Source organism: Eimeria tenella, genomic scaffold (assembly GCF_000499545.2).
Source record: "Eimeria tenella Houghton genomic scaffold, Eth_scaff49, whole genome shotgun sequence".
Lineage (NCBI taxonomy): Eukaryota > Apicomplexa > Conoidasida > Eucoccidiorida > Eimeriidae > Eimeria > Eimeria tenella.
This window is the reverse complement of record NW_013543393.1, coordinates 45,762-69,468: the sequence shown is the minus strand read 5'-3', so window position 1 is coordinate 69,468 and position 23,707 is coordinate 45,762.

The following is a 23,707-nucleotide window of genomic DNA, read 5'->3' as shown; positions in this document are numbered from 1 at the left end:
GAGATGGCGCTCGTCATTCTAGATTAGTGGTGATTTTGCGTGGCTTAGGTATGGCTTGCCGGTATTGGTTGCGTTTTGCGCCTGGCTTGGTTCCCTGCATATTGTAATACTCAAATAGCTCATTGATTAAAGACTGTGCACAGTGTGAACAAAATTCCGATGAACATGGAAAGAAAATAAACGCTGTTCGCTGGGGAAACCGGTCCCACATTTTCTGCAAAAAACAAGTTTCAACATAGCACAACCTGCTTCGATCACATGCTGTAGCTAATGCGCAGCGGTTAACAGCGATTGTATGCGGCGAGGAGGTGTGATAGACGTATTATTGAATTGCTGTAGAGATAGCACATTCGACGGTAAATGAAAGAAGGAAACTTGTTGGACGACACGAGCATGCTAGACAATTGCTCGTTTTTTCATCGTCTTTAATTAGGCCTTAGGAGCCATTTTGAGACATTCCCTGTCTGTGTCTAGCTATTTACGTGCGTTTCATGTTAGTCTTCGCTGCTTGAAAATAGGTGCACCTGAAGCACATTATTCATGTTAACCTCCACAAGAACAAAGATTAATGAAGAGTGATATTTTGATAGCTCTTCGCTGAAACGGACTTCTTTGGAGGTCAGCATATTACTCTCAAAATTGAATGTTTTTGTTTCATGGTGGGCTTTTCACATAGATTCTTGCCATAAGGTGTTGCCTCTCGCCAAGCAGGTGCAAGTGTTGACACGAAAAGTATTGGTCGATGTGGCAATGGTGCTGCTGCTTGGATATTGAAACAATTAGTCTGTAATGTAGGCACTGAGATGGGTGGGTATACAACATGCTTTGCAGATGAACGTGAGGGATTTGCCTACTGTGGAACTTCAATATTGATGTTCATAGCGTTTGCGCTGCCGAATTGGACGCTAATGACACCATTTTCTGTGAACCAGCTGCATGTTGTCGCCGCCTGTCCGTTTGCCACAGAATCGAAACAAATTTATCTTTTTCACGGGAGTTTTCCTTTGGTGCCTTCAGCACTGCATAAATCGTCCTTTTGTATATGTTGAGCGTAGAGTTAAGTTCTGGCCACTAATTCTGGCCGTAAGCCGCACCCCTACAAATCTGATACACATATTGTAGTAAGGGGCGAAACTGTTGTACCACTAGATCTGCATATTTCCTGTGCTGCGATTTGCACTGCCAAACTGCAAGAAAAAGAACACATTTTAAATGCTAAGGATTGCAAAACGTATACTGCGCAGAAGGTTACAGCCGTACGTGACGCACTTGTAGAGCAGAAGGAACTTACAACTTCAATGCAAGGAAGTATGGTATGTGTACAAAACTTGGTGCTTCAAAGTTTTTCTGCAGCCTTTGACCTGAGTACAATCAGCAAACAGCGAACGCGAACGGCTTGACGGACATGCAGCACCGTATTCGGGTTACACATGTTTCAACAGTTTGCGCCAATCCTTATCAGTTCGCGGTTCTACACATTTTTGACACTGTGCCCGCAAGGAAGGAGGCATCAAAATCCTGCTACGTCGAGACTAGCACAGCATTAGCAGCGGTCAGATGGACTCCAACTCCTGGCACAGGAAAAGCCTTCACTGCATCCGCAACATTGTGCGTGAGTGGCTGTTTCGCCAGCTACGTCCATTGCGTTTATTTGATATTTCTTGATATTCTTGTTGTTGGATTAAGGGCTTCGCTCAAGTTTGCGAAACGAAGCATGCAAGGTTTCAGAACGAATCAACGGGCTGCTTGCTTTGAAGCAATATCTCTGGTAAAATTCGATGCCATTCTGTCGAGACCGTTTGGCGCCAAGTGCAATTCTGCAGCCAGCGGTGGGGCACAAATTCGTATGACTATAATTCACGACAGAATGCACACGGCCCTGGCTTCATCCGTTTGGCAACTTCGTCCTGATATCCATGTGCCTCAGGGTTTGAGCAGATTTGTCTGGTACTCTGCCATCTGAAGACAGAATACGAGATACAAAGAATGAACAGTCGCTCCCACAGCAGTGAAATTAACTTTGTGGCGACTGGGAGACCCTTTCTGGATATTAGATGAGTTGACTAATCGCCGACAGAACACAAACGAATCGAAGGTGACGCCAAACACACCACATGATGCCTTCTCCTCACATGTGCTACTTGTTGCATACTCTCTTGTGACCACGAAACAAACCGCCAGCGTTACGTGCATGCTGAGATGGTGAGAGCTAGCAATTTGATCCAGTAATACAGAAAAACTTTTCAGCCATCGAGATTTTCGGAGGAAAAGATGAACCTCCCACGCAAAATTTATCAAGTGTTTGGCTGCCTTGCTGGCGGATACTGCACACATCGTATTGCTGCGAAGACGCGTGTAATGCATGTACTCCCTTCCTATACTTGTAAATTACTCAGCGCATGTAGAGGTACCGCTTACCATTTCGCCAGGCGTTTGCTTATAAGGCTGCGCAGTGCATACATCGCAGCCGGTTTATCTGCAGTTTTACAGCCAGCACGCTGATATATTTGGTGTTTTCGCATGCGCATGCCAGCATGGATAGTGCTTATGTTGTTCATGTCGATCGCATTTTGCGTGGGAGTTTCCTCCATGGGATGGAACACGCCTATGCCCATATTTTAGATTTAAGCAGGTTGTATGCTACGAGTAAGTGAAGCACATTAGTTACTTAAATACTCTTATCTGGAGAAAATATGGAAGCAAAGTGTACGACTGAACTGCCAGGATACGAAGCTTTACAAATGTACTGTTGATCGCTGCCAAGAATGCAGAGCGCACAGCAGAGTGCTTGACTGCCAGAAACTCTTTAAGTGCATAACATGTAAGTTGTATACCCGGTATCGCTTCATTATGTACAAGGCAAGGCTGTTGTTTTAGCATCTGCCGAACCTCTCGGCGATGTAACAATCAAACCTGGTTGACGAGGCTTCCTTCCAGCTTTTCTCAAATTCGCAGGGGCCTACTTTATGATATTGAACGGGTGATTCTGCAGTGTGTACGCTTTTCTAAGTTGCACACCTGAAACATCTGTTGCTTTGTAGGCTCTTCTCGGAACATTGTACACGTTTGCCTCATACAAGGAATAATTCTAGCAAGTAATGCTGCTGCTGGTTTGTGTTTCGGCATTTATTCTCTACCAGTTTTCTATCTCTGTCAATTTCCTCACTGCCGTTGATGCCTGTGCTTTTGCGCTTAGAAACTGAGCTAACCGATTTAGTGGAAACTTACCCTTTACCTACCTGTTGAGCGCCACTAAGTGTGAAACTGTTCTAGCCCTAGCAGCAGATTGCCCGACTTTCCCAATCTTGCCGCGCGTGTGTTAACTTGGACGCTTCTGTCCTACAAATGCTGGCATCTAAAATACCGCTTGGTCTATAAAGGACTAATATTTATTGTTTTTGATTTCCCAGAATTTAACCTTTCTCCTTGTTTCTTGACTGACTATTCGAATGTTTGCAACTTACCAAAGTGCTAGCACGGCGAAACGAGCAGTTTTTCCTAGCTGAAGTCAGCACCACACTTACAAAAAGATTTTACTGCTGCCTCATCTATATCAGCGAAGTCGTAGAAACAACAGTCACTAGCAAGTACATTTACCTTTGGGTTGCCTACGGCCATGCGAGATCTAATTGGTATTTTCTCCGCTTGGACGCTATTCAAAGGAACAAGTCGTTTAACGACGCTGGCTTCACCACGCCGCCCTCCAGGAGTGGAATTTGAAACCAGCCTTCGGATAGAAACACGATAATAGTAAACTTCACGACGATCCTTGAGCTCCCGTTCGCAGCATGAAATCGAATACGGTTCCACAGATTGAAAACACAGCTTGCAACAGCTTGTAGATGCCTTAATCAGAAAAAATTGCCCGTTGTAGTGCTTCTACCTTTCTGTATGACATATCATTCTTAAGCGCGGCTGCACATTCACCTTACGCATCGTCCTCAAATCTAATTGTACCTGCACATACTACTGCACGGCAAAGCTAGCAAAATAACGTGTCACTTTTAATGGAGCTAAACGGCTCACGTTGAAAGCAATGATCACGGCATTCGCTCTTCATATATTATGAAGTTTACGACAATAAAGCTGGCAAAAAGGATCCCTTTTGACGGCGCAAGCTACCGTGTAGCAGAGAATCGAACTATGTAGGACACTGCTGAGTGCCTAAAGCAAATCTCATATTGTTCACCATAGCTTCTACAGATCTCTTTCGTGGATTGTAGAGTCATACTATTTGTCTTGCACTTTCTCAAGCGCCCTGTCAACAAAGCTTTCTTTGGCCCAGTCTAGCGATTAGGTACGCTGCTAAAACGCCTTTGAGATCAGTGACGCCCAACCAGATAGCTTTCGCATGCATTTGCGTCGTGATAGATTGTATTTCTAGATTTGTTGCATGCCGGTGCTTTGAAATTACTCGTTTCTCGGGAAGCACTACCATACGATACTAAAGAGTCAAATAAATCATGGAGAAGATGAATGTTAGATGTATGTTCAATGTTCACTGCAGCACCGATTACAGTGAAGTGATTTGTGTTCCGCTAACATGGGAAGTGCTGTTCACGACTGAAGTTCAGCATAAACAACTGAATCATTCGATGAACCGTGCACGGTACTTGTGGAAACTGTTTTGGCTGTTGCCCTTGAAGGAGCAATGGCTGCTAATCACGCTGCGGTGGAAGGCAACTTGATAGCGTTCCGACGAAAGTTATGACAACGCTCTGGCGGCGCACCATTCGATGATAGCGATGCACTTGCGCAAAAGACCACGAGGCACCTGTGCCATATGTGGGCTTGGTACGTTTGCCTACAGAGAGCTTGGTACATGTCGAGGCCAGCGGATATTCGAAGCTAAGCTTATTCTCTTAACCGTACACGCAACCTGTCTTGCATCTGGTGGGGCGAACGACCTCGAAGAGGCGTCATTTGGCATACAACGACAGCGTCAATTCTTGCTTCAGCACAACTGCGGTGCCACCACAAATTCACAAGTGTTACCACAAACACAATTCCTCGAGGAGCATTGACGCACGCGCTGATGCTGAAGAAATCGTGGAACTAGGCGGCAGCACGGAAATGATAATAAGCACCGAAAGATACGAAGGAAAAGAATAGATAGCGAAATGGCTTGCCGATTAAAATGGTCAAAAAGAAAAGTAGGACGGTCTAGCGTCCTGGAACAAAAGGCCCCTGGACTTTAGAAACCAAGAAGTAGTGTTCTGTCGTTTGAGCTTCTGCTTCTTCCTTCAGCGCTTCCCCGGAAGATGTCTGAGGCAGTCAGTAGAGCTTAGATTTTACCATCTTATGTATCTTTGAGAAATGAAAGGCTCGATTCAGTTGTAACAATTCCAACACATGACACTTTTTTGCTGCTGCATACAGGCAGAAGGCCTGGCGAAAAAAACGGTTTTTGCGACTTCACAAGTGTGAAATTTCTGTCTCCATAATGTCAGGATTTTAGATAATTCTTTTTTCGGTGCTTTATGTATCCATTTGGTTGGAATTGCTCTCCACTCAGTCACGCATGGACGTCTGACTATTGTTCTGCGGGGAACCATTGGATCACAACCCGTCACCGCCTCGCGTGCAGCTTATCTCGCTGAAACAACCAATTCTTCAATTTATTTGAGTTGCGTTATATTTTAACGAAGCAAGCTGGGGGCCAGTTTGCCTTCGTAGTGTAGAATGAACGGTGAGGTTCTGCGTAGCTGAGCCTCCATACAACAGACTGAGACGCAAAAGGGAAAAAAGCACAGGCCTCTAGCTTCACTGTTCCCTGGGTGCGGAAAAGGTAACTTCATCATCATTTTTTCAAATCGAGGATGCGTCTTTGCTTCCTACTTTCCTCTATAATCTCTCTGCTCTCCATCACAGGCATAGGCTCCTGGCGTGTAGAAAGCGAGTTTGCGCCTGGCTCGATAACTTTCTCCCTGGATGGTCCGAGATGAGTTAAGCAACTGAATAAAGGGGAAGCCTTAAGCCCGGGCCGCTCCAAACCGTCTGCTGTCCACCGCAGTCTGACCTTCGTCTTGGTCGCCTTAGCTGTGGGCTTAGCTATCGTGCAGTGCTATACATCATTTAAAGATTACAGGACCGGCAGTCATTACCTGCCTCATTGGAGAAGCTTATCTGCAGGAGGCAAAAGGCGTTGCACCGTAGGTCAGCGCGTAGGAGAGAGAGAAGGGCTTTAACGGGAAAAACACGCACACAGCACTGCCTGCCTTTGCATCCAGAAAAAGTGTCCAAGAAAGCACGCAGAATCCAGGAAAAGTGATTTGCTGCATTTGAAAAACCCGGGATAGTCTCTGTCTCTGCAAAGTTGTGCTGCCTCTGATAGTGAGAAAACAGTTACAGCTTGGCCCTTGGCAGCTTCCCTCTTCGAGGCTTTCCTTTGCAAACATGCAAGATCTAGGCAGCAGAGGAATGATGGAATGTCTGCAACGACTGTCATGCATGCGCGCCTTTGGCAAATGCCTCAGGCAACGGAGAATGGATCGACTGCTTGTGAAGGTTGCGGGGAGCTGGCGAAAGAGCACCAGAACAAAAAGTAACCCAAACATTAGTTGTTATTCTTGCTCTCCATGAGCAGCATTTGTTTGCCTGCGTGTGGAGGGCGGAGCACGTGTCAAGCATTGAGCAAAACTGTACCATGATGCTCTTTGTTCGAGTGCTTCCAGGAGGGTTCAGCGCGAATTCGCTGGAAAACAGCACACGTGAATTTATAAACTACTTGATTCCCGCTTTTGACGAAAGCTTTGTAACGAAACATGTGTTTGTAAGAGCAAATAAGTCATTTTCATTCGTTGCATCAGAATTGCAGTGGCAGGGCGGCTATCAGCTAGACTTCTCTTTCTTGTGAGAGACACGAAGCACGGTCTCTTTTAATTCATGAAACAAGGCCTTTGTTAGTAACTCTTTAAGTGATCGCAAGACAAAGTTGTCGTTCCCTGCTTTAATATTGGCCTAGCGCAGACAGCATTGGCTAGGTTAAAGCTCGAGTCGGTGGTGCCGCCTAGTAGCTTGTGCAGCCAAATGCGCATCAACCGGTGGGTTTATTGTAGCGCAGTCTAGATACTTTCCTACTAACTCTTTCCATGAATTGATCTATGGGCCAGCAATGGTATTCGCTTCGCTACCCAAGTGGATGAGCATAGTATTTGAGGCTGAGAGAGGCTCGGGATGATTTCAGCTTCTTTGCGTCATGAAACTGATTCCAATGGAAGCTTTCAACAAGTCTTCGGAACCATGCAAATATTTGTACCTCCCTCCAGGACGTGAGTGATGAGCTTGGTTTGAACTCTTCAGAAGGCGAAGATTAGATCATGTTTTAGTAGTAATGCGTCGTATGTCGCTCAACGTTTAATGGCTACCTTATGGTGGAATGTTGTATGAACAGGCTGGGCACGATGTAACCAGGTGATATGTCGGCGGACGACCAGCCTAAAATTGGAGTGCCAGCACAGAATGCCAGCACGCTGTAGCCTCCTCCGTTGTTTCGGGTTTATTATGAACAGACACACTGCAGTCGAGGCAAGCTTTAATTTAGTTGGCGTTTGTATCGTGAATCTGTAGTATGTGTGCTAGCGATTCACAGTGTATGTGGCCTATTTGCAGAAATGTTGCCCAGTTTGTTGCGTAGCGTTTTTGCGTTTTCTCTGCAGCACCTATTGAGAATGACTTTATACTGGGAAAGATTTGCTTCCACACTGGCCGATAAATAAGAACATATCTAAGTTAGCAGAATTTTTACAACGATGAAGCCAAAATCTTGCTAGTACCTCTTGTAATTGCTCCAGTGTTGTGTCGTAGCAAAACATAGGCTAATAAGGAAAATGCAAATCATGCAGCGCCCACAAATAGGGAGCGGGTCGCTGAAGAGGCATTGTTTCGTAGCATGAGTTTGTGCGTCGGTTCGTTAGTCCCCAGTGCTTCAGTCGTAGTTTTACAGTTTTTTTCATAAGTCATTCAAGCTTTACGACGGGACACCAAACTGTTGACACGAAATTCCATTGTTTGCGCGCTTAGGTGATTCAATTTGTTTATGGCCGCAGTTGGTGCGTCCAGCGATTACAATCGCCTTTAAGTGTATTTGATGAATTAGCTGTTAAGTTGTTACGCGCGGCGAGCGCGCAGCCAACATGCTTTTATTTTAAAAAAGCAAAAGCTGCTTTTGGCGTAGGAGATACAAACAAAGGCTTCCAAAGCGGTTTTACTGCATTGTTCATTTGAGGCGATTTGATGGTGAATTGAGACGAAAATATAAGTCTTATAAGAATTAAGCAGATGCTGTATGTGCGAATCTTTGATTCTTCTTTACGAAGGGAGATCTTGCCTGAGACTAGCAATGCCTCTAAATGGATCCGTGATTTGTGCGACAATCCGCAGCGCTAGGCGTTTTGCGTCAAGGCCGTCCCCCAGCTATCCATATAAAAACACGCGAGCCCATAGCTGCTGAGCTTCTGGAGTATTGTATAAGATACTAGGAAACGGTAAATTGACGTACTTGGAGAAAAGCCGTAAGTGGTGTCGTGCTGCCCATTTGGTGCTGCGTTACTAGAGAAGCGCAGCAGTAAGCAGAGCACGAGTAACATTCATTCTAGACTTCGCAGCAAGTGTAATACGCACACTTCGACGGCGTGGGCAGACGCTGCCTGTTAAGCTGGTGTTTGCTGCAAGCTCGACTCAAAGTCTTTCGGCAAGCAGCGTTCGTGTTTCATGTTGTGTCCGCACATGTGTGTGTGTCAAAGTTTCAAGACACGTTGGCTATCTTGGGCTGGACAGTTTTATCGTTTATGAAGTGCTGCGTCTCACAAATGGCACGATTTGACGTGTCTAGAGCGGCTAAAACGAAGCTGGTATTGTTTGCGGCCTTTGCAAGCAGTTTGTTTTACGCCTTTGGCAGTTACAGATAGTAGGTGGATTTTAACCGCGATACGTTGTTAGTTAACCGGTCGACGCATTCGGTGCCGTTAAATTAAGTCGTTCCACCACAACCTCATTCCACTTTTGGAAAAGCATAGTCATGCACAGGCGTCTTCAGTCGGATGCCGGATAACTTCAGCACATCTTGCACCAGCAATCGTAGGGCCTTTGCAATGCACGTGAGGTGTATAAAAGGTGCTGTAGACATGTCACTATGAACCCTTTCTTAGCGACGCAATGTACTCCAGGCCACTTCACATGCAAAGAAGGCTTCAACTCCGTCAAACGCTATCGAATCTTCTGCACTTTCCAGGCAACATTACCCCCTACATTGCTATACACACTTCCATTGGATATCACCACATGCGATTCGGAAACACAAACGATCGATATCCCTCAAGGCGAATACAGACTTAATGTCCTGCCATTAGTAGCTAGCTCTGCTTAAACACGAAGCGCTACGCACTGCAGAGCATACTCGTTGATGTTCTGTCTGGTTATAACGTATTATACTACATGCAAAAATTTCTTGGAAATACACAAGTATTATGGCGTGCATGTGAAATAGTAACGGCTTCGTGTGTAATAGGTTTGGGCAGTTTAGCAGATTGCGCAGACGTTGGTCACTGGAAAGGTTCATGAGTGAGCGTTAGGCGGCGCAGCGTTTAGGGTTTTCGGTTGTAGTTCGTCTCGAGGCACAGTGAAGTGGCTGTGTCGAGATGCATAGCTGAGGGACGTAGTAGGTTGGCACAGTCCGCATGTGCTGTAGGCGGGAGATTTCGCCGTCATTCCTTGAGTAAGGATGCGTGTGTTGTAGAGGAGATGGCGGTTATGAATGGCTGTGCACCAGTTGTGGGTGCATGGGTGCTTGCGGTTGCTTGGTGCGTGTCTGGTCCATGAAGATGCGAGCGAGAACGTGTAGGCAAATATGTAGCGGAGTCTGTTGGTTTTGCAGGAGGTAGGTGGAGCTGTAGAAGGATGCGCTGGCGGTTGGCTGAGGGGTGTCGCTTTGAACGTCCGAGAGGAGGAGAGCATATTAGTGATTGAGGGCGTTCACGGCCATGGACGGCACAGGTGTGGAGTGCGGTTTATTCACCGTAGGGAGGAAGAGCTACAGGTGTCTTGGTTTGGGGCTTGTACTTATGATACTGTAGCGCGGTCGCGAGCTTGTTATCGTCGGCGGGGTTTGGCTTCAGTCTGTGAGTTAACCATACTCGCCACAGAGGGAAGTTCGATTCGGAGTGGCTTTGCGCTATTTTGAAGTGTATATGTTTCGTGTCTTGGTGACAGACAGCCCCGCGGAGCAGCAAGGAACCAGCTGTAGCTGAGTCGTCCATTTGGGATAATTGAGTTCCGCAGAAAGTAGGTTCCGATGGACAAAGGTAAAGTTATAGTGGACGAAGTGGTGTTGTGTCGCAGCTGCCCGTCTAACGACAACTCGTCCTTATCGCCTCCTCTCACAGTCAACAGATGCAAGCGCTGATCGTTGCATGAAAAATTTCGTAGCGGTTTTCTGTGGCAGGCGGCTACATGGAATGTTAGTCATCACACGGCAAGTGAAGTTGCTTAGCAATGCCTCTCTTCATGCTACGTTTGCACCCGAACAGACAATAGATCCCGATCCTGTGTGGCGTGGTCAAGTTGTCAACGACTTCAGGTGTATCGTGCCGTTTGGATTGGGCCAAGTGACTCGCGCAGCACCACGAACAATAATTTTGCAGCCACTCGGAGCAAGGTTTGTTTTTAGTGTAGAGGATATCATGAGCACGTGACGGGCTAGCGAGGAAGAGGACGTTATTAGGTGAGGCTCACTGCGTCGCGCAGCAGGCTGTGCATCTCTTTGTTGCGCGTTGCTACGCACACTGTGTGCTCGTCAGCACACGAAGGTCGCAAGACGATCTAGGGTAAGCTATGTTGTCATGCGTTGCCTTTTTCGATTCATGAATCTTTTTTTGCACAGGATGATTGGTTGATGTGCTAGATCGCTGGCTACAGGAGTCTCGTGTTGCGTATGCGGTTTGGAAGTTCGGCCGTGATGAATGCCTCAGCAGTTTATATTTTGTCATATTGCTACTGGAAAATGCATTGGTTGCTTCTCTCAACTTTTTTAAATGCGTAGATGATTGAAGCGGGAAAACGTCCTACGTTTCGACAAAGCGATTCTCCGAAAATTCTTCCTCCTTACAATACTTTTAGATTGTCAGCTGGTTTCAACTGGTTATAGGCCTTTAGCCATTCTATTTGCTCCCGAATTTGTATAGTTAGCAATTTACGGAGGCCTGCAGCCGACGTGCGCAAAGTCTAAAATATGAACATGTTTAATGGCAATACCTGGCATATTCATGACATTAAGCAGTACCAAAAAGATACGAGTGAATGTTGGTTAAAGCACTGTGATTCGATAATTCGTTGGGAAATTCGTCGAGTTCACAGGCAACACGCCTTTTTGTGTTATCTTCCTAGCGCTGGAATGTTGCACCTATGAAACCGTTATCTTACAATGAATTGGGAATCAACCGCGAATAACTAAAGCGACAAAACTGTAGTTGCAACACGTTTTTGCTGGAACTCTGATTGCTTCACACGGCATCCCGCGATTCTAGCTAAAATCTTTGTTCGGTGCTAAATTTGCTCTAGAACTCTAGTTTTTCAGTGCAAGTCATTAGACGATAAATGCTCTAAGTGAACTAGAAATTTTATGCTACTAAACTACACCCACGGATGACCGGTCTCTGTTGCAGTGGCTACATGCCACCTATTCATGAACACAAACAATAATGACGCAGGAAACTTTGGCGTCAGAGCAACTGCGTTTCATGCAAAACAATGACCACTAGCAATAGTTCACAATTTCGTTCGCCTAGGGAATACTCCAAACACAGGAAGCATGCCCAACTGCTCAGCTGCCAGTCATTTCGTATTTTGCACTGTTGTGACACTTTGTTCCCAGATAGTACGTTCCAAAAGAATAGTACCCGTCTACGAGGTTACTTGGACATCACCAGCAAGGCACGGCATACAGATGCCGCATAAAGCTTTGTTGCTCAGTTGTGGACGCTGCAATGGATGCTAGCGCGCACAGCATAGTGCTGTTTGTGAAACGTGAGCCTTATGGTTGCTCTCCTATTGACACGCGAGTAAATCGTGGCATTTGGTGAAGAGCGTCTGTGCTGCTGACGTATGCCAATTGTGACGCAAAAGTGTTTACAGAGAGTTTTCTTTGCCCGATCTTATTTTTTATTATAGGATCAGGCGTGAAAACAAAACTGCTGGTGATGTGCTTATGCCACAGAGCACGTAGAACACGGAAGGAGATTACTGCACGAAGCAATGCTTTGGTTAATTGTGCGCGTGCTCTGGGTGTTTCCTCTATGCAGATTACGGCGCAAGTATGCACTCAGTTATCTTTCTTTTTGGCTTGAGACTGACTTTTCCGCGAACTTGGCGCTGCTTACAAAGGTGTTTGGAGGCAAGGACCTACATTCTTGGAATGATGCTAACCCAGGACGCTCAACGATGCCACCGCATGATAACTCTTGGGAAACGGGCAGCAGTCATGACCGCATGGGTGAAGACTGTGTGTTACGGGGAATCATGTAAGGGTGCGGGACCTTGATGAGCCATTGAAGTGCCGCTCAAACACTGATTGAGTTGCATTTCACACTCGTGCTGGGCCAATCTTGCGCGAAACTGATAGGGATCGTCTGCCGAAAATTTCACGCTGCTGACTGCTTTGCACGTGATCACGCTAGCCAGCACCTGGCTGACAAAGCTTGCAACCACTCCTTGTAGTTTTAAACACTATTAACTCTTAGCTTTATCGAAACCTTATAGGCAGTAAGCCTTGGCTTATTGATTGCAACATCGTCTGCTAATGTTGCATGCATCTGTTTTATTGTTACCTGGCATAGGCCCTGCTCCACAGGTTGCCCGTTTAACTAAATGCCACTTCCAATTACGCAGTGCGCTTTTTCACAGAATAAAATCAGTAGTATTTTGTAAAACCTCCACTAGTTCTTTGCTTTCTGAATTCAGCATACGCTGCTGAGTGCATTCTGTATTTTTCGCTAAGAACTTCACAGGCAGTGTGTTGAAAGTAGCGGTTATGACACCACCACTGCTGCAAAGTAATTACCTACGTAGCTAGCTGAGCTACAGGCCCATTCACTCTCTTGTAGCTTTTCTGAGTAAGTGGTAGATTTCTTCGTTCTCGGCTCGTTGTCGTGCCGGTCGATCACATTCTATGAAGCCAATAAACCTGGTAGGTGGGTAAAATTCGCGAAATAAAACAGTGCCCACACTGATCAAGGAACGAGCCGTTAACTATGCCAGAGCACAGACGAATTTAGACTTCTTGAATTCACTTCTAGATGCTCGTTAAATCCTTCAGGTGGTGCGTATTTGCGCTTTTGCTATGGGGAGCCACAGAAAAGTTTCATGCTTGGCATCTGATGCACATCCAGGCAGACACTTGATGCTGAAAATATTGGCAGCTCCTGTAGCAACCAGCGGCGCATACAAAGGTGTAAAGCCTCCTACATGCTTGCAGATAGTACGGTTGTAGAGCTGTTTACTAACTATAAACATGCTGTCCCGCTTTAACAGCCTCTGCAATGGGTGCCGTCTGATATGTTACGCGGGCACTCACAGAAAGCCGCTAAAGTCAGAGGAGCCCAGCACATGTTAAACTGATTATGGTCAACGTTGTGCTATATCTGAGTACGATAGCTTGTGAGGCTCCCGACATTGCCAGAGTTGTCGACGTTTAGCAGCGAAGCGCTGCTACAGAGTTTCCTGAAACACTTTAGGGGCGCTCAAAAACTCAGAGTGTTGTGAGTGGGGTTGTCTGCATGCTTTTTGTCATTGTATGTTTTAAAGGGGACTTCCCGATTGAACTGTAGCTCGTCAGTCATCCGTAAAACTTGTTACGTCTGCTGTAGACAGACGCATGCCATTTGTGTAGTTATTTCTTCTTAAACAAGGCATTCGTAAAAGACATCAATACGAATGGCAACACTGATCAAACGGGAGTGACGCTAACCTAATAAGGTGTCACCTTTTGGTTGCATCTAAGAGAGGTGCACTCTATCAGTGGGAAATGCCACAGATGGCAGGACCGAAAGACATTCATCCACTCGACGGAATTATGAACAGTGCGTTTGAATGCCACTTGGCTTTTGCAGCAGACCTGACAATATTAACGATTACATTCCTATGAACCCTCCGCCCGAACCCGCCTATGCAATAGAAATGGAACCAGTTTCTTGAAAGTGCTGCACGTTTTGCATTCAGCGTCTGGAAAATATCACATAAGCAACACCATTAGTTATTTGGGAATGCCTGCGCACTTTCCACACCTCCATCGCACCTAGGAAAAGGGAATATTGCTTGATGCTTTGTGTGTCATAAACTCGGAGTACGCTGCTAGGGTGTGAGCACGAGAGCTGATTCCCTGCATGCGAAACAAATTTGCAAGTCACGAGCAAATCTCGGAGGAGATTCTTTGATACTTCCGTCGCACAGGCAAGCAGACACGTGCTCATTCAAGTGTCCTATTAAGCTGCGCCCATATTGCAGATGTTTGGATGTGCTTTAGTGTAACCTTGATCAAAACGGCCAAACCCGCCAAGCTGGCTTCACAGTGCCACTGCAGTTAGACATAATGTACCTTTCATTGTTTAAGCGTTCCTTTTTTGAGTTGAACTCAGCATTGTGTGCATAGCATGCTCTGGGTAAATAAGCCGTTCCAAAGAGTAAAATGGTTCATTTGAATTTCAGGCAGTACGACTCCGTTGGAGGCTTCTCAAAGCTTCTAATGCCTCCGTATGACTTCCTGCGAGGTTAAAGAAAAAGTAAGAGAAAGAGACGAAGCTTTTGTTATGCGAGCCCTGCATCAAACTGTTTCACTCAGCGCCTTCCATTGTGTCTAGAGTTAGACTATGAAAACGCCAAAGCACATGTCATGTATCCTTCACGTACGAAAGAAATCAGTAAGACCAAAAGGGAAGGCTAATTAAAGTAGATTTGTGTACTCATTGATTCTAGGGAGTGCGCCGTGATCACACTAGTCTTCAAGTCTTCAAAATCCATGTAACGCTATCTGCTGAAGCGGTGATTCCAATTAATGGCGCCTGCATACACCAATTCGCGTGGATGCTTAAATCATCATAGCACATGTATATACTCACAATGCAGCTGGTAGGTTTAAAAGCGTAATATGAATGAGTGTAGGATGCAAATGAGATGCACACGGGGAGTATTTGCTTGTGGTCAATTGTGCAACAGTGCAGCTAACAAGCTAACAATTTCGTGCTTGCGATGCCCATAATCACATGGAACTAGAGATGGCTCGTCTCGCATACACACTCTCATTTGTCGGCTTCCGCTCCTAATTCAGTACGTTGCGTTCGATTCGAGGTAAGCAGCTTGTACACAGTTTTGGTGCCAGTTTCAACATAGAAACTCTCTAGAGAAAGCACAATCCAAGGTTGACCTCACTGTGCCGACTCATGAGTCCTTCACGTGTAGAGGCATCAGCGGTTATTTGAGGTAATTTTCCTTTCAAACGTTTTTGTACTTCATTTCCTCCGGGAGGAACCGTGGTTTCTTTGGCAAGGCCCTTGCATCGTTGTAGCTAGTAGGTGGCGCCATTGTCGCTTTGCAACATGTTCAAGCTCTGGCGAATCGTGCATGAGCCCTTTTTAATTAAAACAACACTGGACGCTTGCTACGGAGCCAGGTCGATGGTGGAGTTACTTCTTACTGCTCAAATGCCATTCCCGTGACATTCCACTTACACAAAGGTTCCATAAGTGCCTAGCGTAGCTGCTTTTCTAGAATTGTTGCTGTGCCAACACTCAACCGAGCTCCTGATCTTTGATATTCTCGCAGCACACTAGCACACTCTGGAATAATAAAACGATATTCTGTTCCGACATGCCCCTTCTTTGATAACACAAGCATTTCACGGCCTTTCATATCTAGCGTATCCCAGATATGATGTGGCCATAAAACGGTTGTGTTAAGTAGTAGCATGATGCTCTTTAAGATTGTGAGAAAGCCCACGACCTGGATGCCGCTCGTCATTGCCGAAGACAATGTCGGGTTCCTGCTCAACCTTCTGATGACACAATGAAAGGAACTGTCGACCAAAAAACATTCTACAGATGTCCTGATCTTGTGGGAAGCCAAGAAACGCAAATTCCTGTGAAAAGATACAATTACCTGTGAAGAGAGGATCACGAAGTTTGATAAATCAGGAGCCTGGGATATCTTCCAATTGTGCGGAGCAGGACGTTATCACGATGTTTGTTAATTCCCACCCGGTTCTCCCAAAAGTTTATGTTAGAAGGAATCGCCTTGCTTGATGTCTTGCTCGACACAAGTAAATGCCACACGTGGGACCTGAAGAAAACCTAACGTGATGCAGGGGAGGATAAAGGCACCGTGCAACTGCCCATTAAACGCTTTCAGCTCTGTTAACGCTGGGCAGTGCACTTTTGGGTGCATGCTTGTGGGAAGTTGATATGCTGCGGCAGCCATGAAAAGCTACGATTTTCAGTAGTGAGTGTAAATCTCACTTTGTTGGGACTACCCCGGGACGTCACCGTTCTGCCTAAATTCACCTAGCGTTATAAACGCACCTCCTGGGCCTGCCATTCTGTCTTGACAATCAAAGTGCGCGCTCGGTTTCACAGAAGCTGGGAAATGATGTGAAGCTTGGCGCTATACTAAAAACTTCGTTGCAAGAAAGTGGAGCTACTGCGTTTTCGCATTATCTTGCAACACAAACACTGACCTGATAAGGCAGGCTGTCCGCTACCAATAAGGGGGCCAGTAGAATCGGATGAAGGGCACTGTGACAGGACTTTTGAAAGCTGCATCCAGCCAACTTTCGTGTACCGAGCAAGCGTTGTGTGCTACAAGTAGGCTAACTGGCAGCAGCGTCCCGTTCATGTAGCAGGGACTGCATCGACTCGGTACGCTCGGAAAGCCTTTCCCAAACGTTTTATCGAAAGCGAAGGCGCAAAATCAGAGCGTGGCTCTGATTTTACCTGTTTTTTGTTCCGTTGCGGTCTGGCTAAACACAGGCAGTATGGGCCTCTAGACGTAGCTCCACAAGCACTGCACCATTTCGCGGATATCAGAGCTACGAAGATTTCGTTGACGGCCTAAACCAGACGCTGCTTCCAGCTAGTTTACACGTGGCATGAAACGCCCGCTCAGTACACGCGGCAATTGAGAAGCTTTTCAAATTGACTTCTAAATCTGCAGTGTTGCTCATATCTCTCTGCTAAATCGAATGGTTATATTGCTAAAAAGACAGTCCGTGTCGAATAAAGAGACACGCTCTTCCTTGCTGTTACCCACAAGAGGCGGGTGCAAACACATTGGACAGAGTTTCTGGGCAGTGCACTGAAGTATCGAGCATGTGCTTTATTTTTAAATGCTGCACCAATATTAAGCTCGTACCAACACTGAAATCATGTGCGTGGGATGCCTTGCTTGGTGGCAGCTGTTCAGTACTAATGAAACATTGCTTTGTATTGGCTAGCGATGGAATACATTACAGTGAGCCAACCGGGTCATTTTTGTCCTGAGCCTTACGTCAGAAGAAGACTTACTTGCAAAAGACCATTAGCCAAAACATCAAACGAGGTGGTTTTGAGGATCCTTGAGTTTGTTGCACACCTGCACAATCGCATATAGCATCGTGTGTTGACAGGTGTCTGAGCAGAATATTCTAATATCGTGTGGAACCTTATTTAGCTTCATTTCATGCGGTCGTCTTGAGTAGGGCTTCCTAAAATGTTGCTGATTTAACATTCTTTGCATGTGGCAGTTAAATGGAGGACCGCAGAGCTGTCGATGACGATATTGCACTACTTGTTGGAAGAGAAGTCTTGGTAGTTTTTTCAAGGGGAAATGTGCGGTTTATTGTTTAAGCGTTCATGTTTCTACAATGCGCCGATACAGCCGTAGAAGTCACGTCAACATTTATATTGATTCAAGAAAGCTACGCGGCATATTCAGATCTAAACGATAGCAAAGACAACTGAACACAGCCGCAAGAGCGCACATGACATCGCCACTTTGTTTCGCTAATAGCAAACGGAATAGAGGCGACTCTGCTCACCATGTTACTCATGGGAGCGCAAAAGGTGAGAATGGACTTGGCCACTAGAGCCTTTGGCTGAGGCATGGAAGCTAGCCATCTCACTGTTTAGGCCAGAAACGTTTCTTTCCCTATTCGATCCCCTTATTTCGCATTTGGAATCAAGTCCGCCACTGCTAGACGGATTGCAAAGCAGAGTGCTTGAGAAAAGCCAGAAAAAAAGTGGGGCAGCTTGAAACAACCATTGTTACCTTTCTATTAGCAGGTTGTACGTTCAGCAAGACGATTGCAAAGGCTCACAGCCTGTCCACTGCTGTATCGAAAGGCATTTCACTTTTTCGACGAAGCGGAGTTATTGGGTTGCACTTAAGGAATATAGGCATGGCAATGCCACGTTTTGTATTCGTGGAATGCGTCGGTAGTCTGGAAACAGCGACGTGCTTCACTCACCCCATTGCTTCCCGCATTTTTGGTTAATTCCTTAATGCAGCATCATCCTTTCAGGTTCTTGTAGAGTTGGATGTCCTGATGTTGCAAAAAGCTCTATTACTGAAACTGATAACGCTGCCACTCCTTCGTTTACACAGCCGAAGTGTCTGCACAATTGTCGTCATTAATAGCGCATTAATCACACTGGTATTGCGGATTCGTTTAGCTTCTTGTGCTGATGATCAGACAGTATGTGCCAAATAAAAATATGTCGTATCTCCTGATACCTCGAAGGTGAACTCTCGAGGACTTGTTTACAACGTTAACTCGAGTAGCTGCGTTTAACTGCGTAGTAAGCGAGGTGATGTGCCTTTACTTGTAGCACCAAACATAGCTGCAAACCTCACGCTTCAAATTGTGAGCGAAGATTCCCTCAAGCAATGCGATTTGTATAATTGTTCTGTTTTGCACACAGGCCGTGCGCAAGGTAGAGGATTGCTCCTTCATGGCTATGCCGTCTTCAGGTGGCATATGCCACCCCCCAGGTGGGAACACAGCCACGTCATCCCTCTTGGAAGGGAGCTAAGTTTAGTGTAGCCGAACTTCTCCAAGTACCAAATTTGTTGCCGTTTGTTAGAGCTTCAATGTGCACACACGACACGCATAATTTAACTTGACCAAGACTCGGCATTTTTCTTTCCAATGTCTTTGTGTACTTGGAAAGTCACCTACACACGCCTTAGTAGGTAGCGGAACTTCTGCACACCGTCAAAAGCTCTGATTTGCTGTTGCACTTGCTGCGGTTAATTTTACAACTCCCTGTTTGAAGAACGCTCGTAATGCAACGTGCCAATCGTGCGCTAAGCTTTGTGCTTGTGAACAAGCAGTTTTCCTCCGCGTCTTGATACCACACATGGAGCCTGTTTGCGTCCGTGTGCCAGCACGTTAATGTAACAGAAAGCAAGCCGCTTAGGAAATGAAGGGCTGAGGAACCTGCGCAGCATTCGGATATACAGTGTTTGGGATAAACCGTACGTTATTTTCTGAGCTCGTATGTGGTTACCACCTGTTTTGAGCCTTTTCTCTGGCTAGGTTGTAGCCATACAGGTAGAGTGAGACTTGCACTGCTTACGTGCACTGCGCAGTGACGCAAATCCACCATTACAAAACTTCCGAAACTACTGCGCGCATCATCGACTCTTCGAAGGATAGTTGCCAAAGAAATAATACTTGTTAATCGTGTGTCGCTAGTGTTTCACACTGCAAGACGACAAACGATATTTTTGGCATATCGGAGTAGACATTTGCTCACAAACAACAGTGCAGAATGCCTTTTGAGGGTTGAAGTGCTGCTGCTCAACAGACAGTACGCAAAAGCATAACATGCAGCAACACTTTTCACGTATGCATGAAACTTTGTTCACGGCGGCGCATCTACTTTGCGTAGGAAGCCCTACAGGAGTTTGGACGAGGACGCAAAGTAACCGTTTACTTCGGACACAAAATATACGATCACCAACATTTTTTTTGATGAATGCATGAGGTTTCGTTTAGTTCGGCGGATTTAATCTAGGTAGGAAGCTCCACGATATTTTGGGCGACGCAAAGTAAGTGTTAATTCTGGACACCAAATATACAATTGTCTTGCGAACTCTGCACGTTTACTCATGCGAGCAAACGATGTTCGGCTTCGCCAAGATGGCCGCTGTGGAATTTTATGCAACGCAACACGCCTAAACGCGTGATCCACTTATCGGAGTGATCCTTTATTCGAGAGACGCTGTGAAAGGAACTGCTTGTGCGACAAAATGCTGGTACTCCACAGAAAGTGCGCGAAAGCATACTGTGCGCCTGATTCGGCTCCGATCGATGCCCGGTTGTTTGCTGCGGCGGATTTATGTTGGCTGCTGCCTTTGGCGCTCTGGAAATTTTCGGCCAGTGCGCCCAAGGCACACGGTGTCCGTAACTATTTACGTTCTGGATTTAGTGTGCGAAACACACCACCATTTGTGGATATACACACGGACGTGATTTTGCATCTCCCTGTTTTACGGCCCAACTAGGTTCCACAGGAAACGTCGAGTGCAGTGCGCTCGTCTCTTCAGGCTCTGCCGTCCATCACCTAGTGTGTTTATCAATCACAGCAAGTCCATGCCACCTTTTAGAGAGAGGCTGTTGACGAATCTTTGTATTCAGGGGACGCTGCTCAAAAGCAATGCTGGCAAAGAAAGGCGGAGCTCCTCCTCACTGCAGTGACTCCTTGCCGGACATCAGAGAACAATATCTCGGAAACACAGTAAAAAGACAATTTGCCCTCAGCGTCAAACCAGATTGCAGTTGTTTCCTTTGAGCGCACGCAGTAACCTGGCGGCGCTTGTCTCCAGTTCAGTGTTGCACGGCATTATATGGCTGTGACACACATTATGTCGCCTATCCCCCATGATGTGCAGACCGCCCGAGCGACCGAACAGATAGCGGGCACCACTCGATCGCTTTGCAACCGCAAATGTGCTTCAACACTTCCGTTCCACTGATGGAATCAAGGCAGTATGTGAATGAGGACTGGACTTAAGCATGAAGGACTTCCGGCTACAATGTAGGACGCACTCGATCGCCTTTACAGGAACGTGGCCTTTATAATGTTCATGGAGATTTCTTCATTAGGTATCATCATGAGTGCCCATGAGCTACAAAGAACTGTAACGGGCGAATTGAGCAACATTTTTCTTGCAGTGCTGCACATGCAAGCATTTCACGGCACGTTTTGCCCTCGGGATATTACTGCGCGTACCAGTGATAATCATGTTCGGCGATGACGAGCATATAGTATGTTGCTTGGCAACCACAACTGATTCACAACAGATCTCCAAACGCTTTCCCAAACCGAAACAGGTCAAAAAGTAGCCACGTGAAATCCGGATCTTGGAGTAAGCGTTACGTCCGAACAGAAAGTGCGCACGATATACAGCAGGCTTTTCACGTATGCATGAGATTTCGTTTACGGCGGCGAATCTACGTAGAAAGCTCCACAGCCTTCTGGACAACAAAGCAAGGTAACCGTTTACTTCGGACACAAAAAATACTACCGTCTTCGAACACTGCACGTTTACCCATGTGAGCAAACGATGTTCGGCTTTGTGCGCTTTTGGTGCACTCGAAGATTGCTAGAAGTTTATGCTTCAAGTTTGTTGTTTGATATGATTTGCGTCTGACATATTGTCTCATCAACTGGTTTATATCATGCAGTGCTATCTGCCCAACCACGTCATCTGCAGGGAGCACAACTGCGAATGGAGCTTCTTGTGGGGTTATGCGCTGGTGCTCGACAGACAGTGGGCAGAAGCAGAGCTCTCTTTTGTGGCGCTGAATCTCCTTTGGTGTGCACGTTCCACGGTATCATCGACGACGATGTAAAGTAGCTGCGCACTTTGGACTCCAAATATACGATTGTCTCGCCAAAGCTGCACGTTTACAAATACAAGCAAACGATGATCGGCTTTGTGCGCGTCGGGTGCACGTACATACTCGAAGTTTGTTGCCTGACATCTTGGACGCCTGACATACTGTTCTATCACTTGTTTGACTTTATACAGTGCAGTATGCCAAACTTCATCAGTTTCATATCGCAGTGAGCCATTCCTCGAGCGCTGCTGTGCAAGAAGCTGCGTGCGCGACAAAATGCTGATATCCTGCAGACGGTGCGCAAATGCAAGCCTTGCACGAGATTAGCCACTTTTGACGTATGAATATGCTCTTCTTTGTTGCGGAGGCTCTATTGTCACTCTGAAAGGAACGGTTTGTGCGAGAAAAAATGCTGGCATTCTGCAGACAGTGCGCAGACGCAAGCTATGCACCCGATTATTTGCTGGTGGATGCGTGGTTGTTCGATGCGGAGTAACTACGTTTGGCTGAAGGCTTCTTCAGCCTGGCCTCTCCATAGTTTGACGCGAAGCGCAGATAAATTGATAAGAAATAATTACCATATCCACCAAAAGGACCTGGACTGAGAGAAACGCTTTGAGTTTATTCTTTGTGGGCCCCGATTTTTCGAAAAAAATGAATGCCTGCTTGTTCGTTGTCGCACCGCCTGATTACAGCACTGTACTAAGGAAAGTTGTTTGTAGCTCTTGCTATCGGCCACAGAGGTCGACTTGGCATCGATGATTTGTTTCAGAAGGAGTTATATTCAGGGAACGTGGGTGTCCGTTCAAGGAATTTCGTTTGACTTTGTGTGAAGCGCTTTTGGGATTGTCATACTGATGCTTGGGTTTACTTCGTTTCACTTTGTCTTAAAGGTTCCTGACAACATCTGGTTGAAATTTGAGTTTACCATGCTAATTCGTATGGTGTTTTCCCGCAACACGGAAACGACATTTATGTCATCATCTGCTTGTCAGGGACGCACCTATTTGACACCCGCATAGACAAGGAAGTCGCATTCATTGAAAGGTGCACGCAGTGAATTTTCTGGCACGCGTTGCATCGAAAAATTGCCTTTTCGCAGCTTTCGAAACGTATCTGCACGAGTTTGTTACTAGAAAGAGCAGCTTCCAAATGTTTGTGTTTGTGGATGGTACTGCAGGTTGTGCGTTACATTTGCTTCTTAATAAAAAGACAAAAAATATGGCTTTTCTGAAATGGAAATGCTTCACGCCTGTTCTGTCCTGCATGAGTATATAGAGCAGATGCTTTTTAACAATGCTGTGCAGAAACTTATTCTGAAGGGGCAGTAGCGGACGTTTCGCTGAGTTAGGCATGTTCGTTGTGATACTACGGGTGGCTCGTATAACACTGAACAACCCAAACACGTATATACTACCATGCAGGAAGTATGTGATGTGCCCTAACTGGATGCGCAACATAAGGCTTGCAAGAAGCGGTTTGTCACACGCACAATTCACGTACCAGGGTTCAATATTCGGAGAATGCCGCATAATCTTCGCCAGCTTGTGGGTTTTTTCCCTGAGCGTCGGAGGTATCAGAGGAATTTTGGTTCATTGGTGAGATGCCTTTTACCTTCCAGATTACTTCGCGACAACAGGGGATGCGCACTGAATGGACGCTAGCAGACTTCTTAGAGAGAAGAGAAGCGTACATTGGCAGTCTCAATGCGTGCTCCCACAGTTTTTGTGAACTTATGGATTGCGTTTGATTTGACTAAATTGCTGTGAGTGCATTATCCCGTGGCATCCGATTCTTAAAAGAAAAAACCCACCCTACGCCTTCAACACCTCGTTCACCAAA